Below are 6091 nucleotides of genomic sequence, written 5' to 3' on the forward strand. Positions count from 1 at the left end.
AATACTCTATTGACATTGCCTTCAGACAATCGTGAAGTTCAAAAGATTTTTTGCCTATTGGCTAAAGAATTGATACATCTTTTCACAAGATTCACTTACGAGTCTAATAGGGTTGTGTCTATTTAAGCTTCCTTGTGATGCACTGCTAAACTAACTAATCGACTAGTATCGAGAAAGTGCAATGAATCCACATCTAAAGCGAGGATTGAATCTAACAGTGAAAGAGCATTTATGAATCGGCTTTCAAACTTGGAGCACAGTCTGTCTATCAGAAGAAGGTATTCTCTTCTGAAAGCAGCTTTAGTTGATTCTTTCATTTCAGCAAGACCGTCTTTTCCCAAAGTCGACATGGTAAAAAAAAATCCCGTTAGCTGGAAGCTACTCTTCGTGCACGATTTGATCTTTTAGATGAAGAGTCAGTATTGTGCAAATTTCAAAAAAAGGTCTTCAGTGAGACCACACTTACGAGAAAATTCTTTTTCTTTATGGGAGATTTCATCGTAAGCTTCGTCAGTTTGCATATCTACAATTTTCCTAATATGTAACTGACCAAGAGGGGACCTAGTCCCTTGGGGTCCATAATAAAAACGAGGGCACCCTCACCCAGGAGCCATTAATACAGGCAGAAGAAGAAAAAGGCTCCTCGATTGTACACTCAGCAGGGCTTATTGGCGAATGAACGTGTCTAGCGAGTTACAAACATCCTCGCAGCAATGGGTTCAATTGTATGGGGACGCAGAGCCCCATCATGGGAGGATCCTCTACAGGAGGACAACAGCAGCAGGGCCTAGGATCCATGTCTATGGACATTTCCTCTGCAAACGGTTTCCTTGACCCTGTCGTGATGCTCGCAAGACTGGGACCCTTCAAGTCAGCTCTATCCCCACTTGAGGAGTGGCACCCCTCGAGGAAATTATAGCCTTGTAAACGACACAGCATTTGCACTGGATTCTGATAAATCAGAGGCAACGCTTCATCATTGCCTATATTAAAGGCCATACGACTCCAGTGTTTTATTATTATTTATTTAATTTTTTCCCCAGAGGCACTTCATATGGAAGGGGTCGTCGTATAAACTTCAAAGGGGACTCATTCTATTGGAAATCGAGAGCTATAGTGTTCTTTTAAGGGTCAAAAGCGATTGAAAGGCAGCTAACACCCCTTCCACGCCCACCATTTCCCCAAACACATCCAATCAAAATTTTTAGATAGCCATTTTGTTCTATGCAGTCGATTTCCAGATAGAAATAACTTTTTTGAGGAGGACACTTCCCCCCATCCCTCTGGGCACGGGTTGTAAGTTATGCCCTCGGGGTATATAAGGTTTTTATAGAAAGCTTTGTCGTAGAAACTTCAAAAAGGACTCATTAGATTTGAAATTCGAAGAGCTAGTCCCCATTTTAATAGTCGAAAGTGATTGGATGGCATCTAACACCCCTTCCACACCCACCATTTCTCCAAACACATCCAATCAAAATTTTGAGATAGCCATTTTGTTCAACGTAGTTGAAAGTTGCGGAAATTATATCTTTGGGCAGGACACTCCCCCCTACTCTTTTCAGGGAAAGGATTATAAGTTATGCCCTGGGGGCATATATGGTTCTTATGGAAGGGATGCTTGTATAAACATCGAAGAGGGCTCATTTGATTGGAAATCGAAAGTTCTAGTTCACTTTTTAAGAGTCAAAAGAGATTGGATATGCCCTGGGGGGTATATATGGTTCTTATGTAAAGGGATGCTCGTAAAAACTTCAGAGAGGGATCATTTGATTGGAAATCGACGGTTCTAGTTCGGTTTTTGGGAGTAAAAAGAGCTTGAAGCGCAAATACCCCCCCCCCCCCCACGCCCCTTTTCCCCCAAATGCATCCCATAAAATTTTGGGATAGCCATTACGGTAAAAATAGTTCAAAAGTCAGATAACAAAAACTCAGGTGTCGACACAACCCCCCAGGGCCCGGGGGCAGGCGTTGTAAGCTATGTCCTGGGGCATATACGGTTCTTATGAAAAGGGTACTCGTATAAACTTCAGAGAGGACTCATTTGATCCGAAATTGAAAGTTCGAGCTCGCTTTTTAATAGTCAAAACAGACCCGAGGGCAACTAGTCCCCACCGCCTTCTTTTTCAAAAACCATCTGATGAACATTTTGAGATAGGCATTTTGTTCAAAATAGTTCGAAGGTCATATAAAAAACCTCAGTATCAATACAACCCCCCTGGGCCCGGGGGAAGGCGTTCTAAGTTATGCCCTAAAGGCATTTATTGTTTTTATGAAAGGGATGTTCGTATAAACTTCATAGAGGGCTCATTTGGTTGGAGATTGAAAGTTCTGGTTCACATTTTAAGAGTCAAGAGATTTAAAGGCAACTCCCCCCCTCCAAACCCTTCTTTCCCCAAACCATCTGCTACAAATTTTTTGATAGCCAGTTTTTTGAAAATTGTTCAAAAATTAGATAACAAAAGATCTGGTTTCAACACAACCCCCCACAGCCCGGGGGTAGGCGGTGTAAGTGTAGTCCTGGGGGCGTATATGGTTCTTATAAAAGAGATTCTCGCATCAACTTCAGAGAGGGCTAATTTGATTGGAAATTGAAAGTTCTAGTTCACTTTTTAAGAGTCAAAAGATATCCTAGGCCAACTAACCCCCCCCCCCCCAACATACACTCTTTTTTCCCACAAGCCCATCCGATAAAACTTTTAAAATAGTCATTTCATTAAAAATAGTTCAAAGATCATTTAAGAAAAGCTCCTGTATCGACGCAACCTCCCAGGACCCGGAGGCAGGTGTTGTAAGTAATGCTCTTGTGGCATATAGCTCTTACGGAAGGGATGCTCGTATAAACTTCGGAGAGGGCTCATTTGATTGGAAATTGAAAGTTCTTGTTCACTTTCTAAGAGTCAAAAGAGATTGGAGGGTAACTAGCCCCCCCCACCCCTGTCCACACCCTAAATGCATCAGATAAAAATTTTGAGATAGACATTTTGTTAAAAATAGTTCAAGTTCAGATAACAAAAACTCTGGTGTCGACACAGCCCCCCAGGGCCCGGGATAGAGGGCTAAACATCAGAGAGGGTTTATTTGATTGGAAGTTGAAAGTTCGAGCTCACTTTTTAATAGTCAAAAGAGATCCGAGGGAAACTATTCCCCCACCCACGTCTTCTTTTCCCAAACCCATCTGATGAAAATTTTGAGATAAATATTTTGTCAAAAATACTTCAATGTTCAGATACCAAAAACTCCGGTGTCAATACAACCCCCTAGGGCCCGGGGTAGGCGATTTAAGTTATGCCTTGGGGGTATATATGGTTGTGATGGAAGGGATGTTCGTATAAACTTCATAGAGGGCTCATTTGATTGGAAATTGAAAGCTGTAATTCACTTCTTAAGAGTCAAAAGTGATCGGAGGGCAGTTAACCTCCCCCCACACTCCATTTATTTTTCTCCAGAGGCACTTAATACAAAAGGGATTTTCGTATAAACTTAAAAGGGGGTTAATTCGATTGGAAATCCAGAGTTCTAGTGCCGTTTTAAGAGTCAAAAGTAATCGTAGGGCAACAAGCCCCCCCCCCAAACCATTTCCCCAAATACATCTGATAAAAAATGTGAGGTAGTCATTTTGTTAAAAATAGGCCAAAGATCATATAACAAAAACTCTTTTACGCATGGCCATTTCGTTAAAAATAGTTCAAAGGTCAGATAAGAAAAACTCCTGTGTCGACGCAACCCCCAAGGGCCCGGGGCAGGCGTTGTAAGTATTGCTCTGGGGGCATATATGGTTCTTACGGAAGTTATGCTCGTATAAGCTTCGGAGAGGGCTAATGTGATTCAAAATTGAAAGTTCTAGCTCACTTTTAAAGAGTCAAAAGATATCGGAGGGCAACTAGCCCCCCTCCATGTTCTTTTACCTCATATCCATCCGATAAGAACTTTGAGATAGCCATGCTCAATGCTTAGATTGCTTAGATTTGATTAGAATGCTTAGGTTTCAATGCTTAGATTGAACATGAAAATCAAACTTAAAACGAAACAAGTATTTTCCTATTGATTACAGAAATTAAATAAACAATCAATGCAAACTAACATTCAATAGATATTAATGTAAATCAATAAATAAATCTTAAAACGAGTGAAAGTTAAACTGAATATAACAACAAGAGTTTGGGTATCGCCTCCTTCTCTCACTGTAAAAGTCTAAAACCTACTGCGTCATTGGCGCTTTACTGAAAACTATATGCGTCTTGAACAGTATTGGAAAGTATAATCAACATCAAATTGAATATTTTATGTATAATGATATTAATTGTTGAAAGATCCATCAGTTCAACAATTTATTTCACTGTAATTTTATTTTTATTTTCAATGCTGTAAGACTGTAAGAACTGGAAAAGAAAATATTTGTAATATAACTTGTTTTAAGTAAAGCGCCAATGACACAGTAGGTTTTGGACTTTAACAGTAAATTCGAAGCACAGTCAAGTTTTTACTGCAGCCATATTTCCTAAATTAAGGTAGGAAATGAGACTAGGCCTAGTAGCTGGTTTCGTACTAAAAAAGGAATTAAGCAAGATTGCGTTCTATCCCCATTTATGTGGATCATTTTGATGGATGTTGTCAGAGGCAACGCTATAGCGTTGCCTATAGTAAAGGCAATAAGGCCCTAATCTTTTATTATTATTTTTTCCCATATGTACTTCATATGGAAGAGGTGGTCATATAAACTTCTGAAGGGAGTCATTCGATTAGAAATTGGAAGTTCTAGATAAAGTTTTAAGAGAAGAACAGTATAGTTTTAAGAAGGGGTGAGGATACGTTTACCAAACTTTCACTCTTGGATTAATGACTCAGAAGTGCCTCAATCATGAAACTCCTTTAGTCCTCAATGTTTTAGATTATGAGCAAGTGCTTTATTGAGCTCATAGAGCTTTAACGAAGGTCCTATCCATGTATGGTAAGCAAGATAAACACATTAAAATGATAAGTTCTATATACGAGAATAATATTGTTACGGTTAAGAAATGAGATGAGGTTAGTAACTGGTTTCGTACTAAATCCCAGGTTAAGCAGGGTTGTACTTTATCCCCATTTACCGTGACCATTTTGATAGACTTTGGCCGTTGAAAAAAGTATTTGGCCGTTGAAAACGCCGTTGGAGATAGACAGTTGAACAAAGTTTAGAAGAATAGGAAGATAAGTCTGCGAACCAAGATTAGAATGTTGGAAGCTAGAGGGATGGCAGTGGTCAAGTATAGTTCTGAGGCATGGGCGCTCCAAAAAACGGAGGAGGGTTTGCAAGACATTTTCCAGAGAAATGGTCTACCGATCGTTTTGGGTACCCGACTGACTAACCATATTTCAAACTGTAAGCTTTTCAAAATTTGGTTCAATCCCGCTTTCAAGAGCTAGCATGAGAGAAAGGTTGAGATAGCCAGGATATGTTCTGCGGATGAAGGATGATAAATTGTCAAAGATCGTCATTGTCAGCCAAACGTTCAGGGCCACACCAAAAGCAGTCTAAAGAAAAAGGTTTTGAATAGATCAGGATGGAAAAGGAGCGTGCGTAGCTCTGTTAGCCTCAGGTTGCTTGGTACTGGAACGAGTTGTTGGTAGTAGTATCTTTCCTATATTAAAGCTTTAAGGCAGGGTCTAAGTATCGGGGGGGGGGGGGGCTAGCAAAACAAGCTAAAGTTTTTAATTAGCTAAATACTCTTAGGCCTATAGGCTAAATTTTCCAGATTTTTTTTAGTGCTTGATAATTAAATAAAAATGTTTACAAAAGAGAAAGTTATGTTAAATGAGGACTTTTTGCGAAGAAAGCTATAAAAATAAAATGTAAGTTAAAGTATCGGCGATATGGATAAATAACCATTCACCACAAAATACAGAAAATTCATGCCTTTGACATGGAAATAAATCGGGTAAGGCAAGTACACTCACTTACAGGCAAGTCAAGTAAAACAGGGGAGGCCTTTCCAATAGCATTTTCTAATAATACTTTCTGCTTTCCATCCATCTCCCCCATTAACTATTTTATGTGTTTTCCCCCGAATTATTGCGCCCCCTGTCTGAAATAAGTCCTCGAAGCATGTACAAA

This window comes from Artemia sp. Qi Xiang Cuo, chromosome 16 (genome assembly GCF_049724085.1).
Source record: "Artemia sp. Qi Xiang Cuo chromosome 16, ASM4972408v1, whole genome shotgun sequence".
NCBI lineage: Eukaryota > Metazoa > Arthropoda > Branchiopoda > Anostraca > Artemiidae > Artemia > Artemia sp. Qi Xiang Cuo.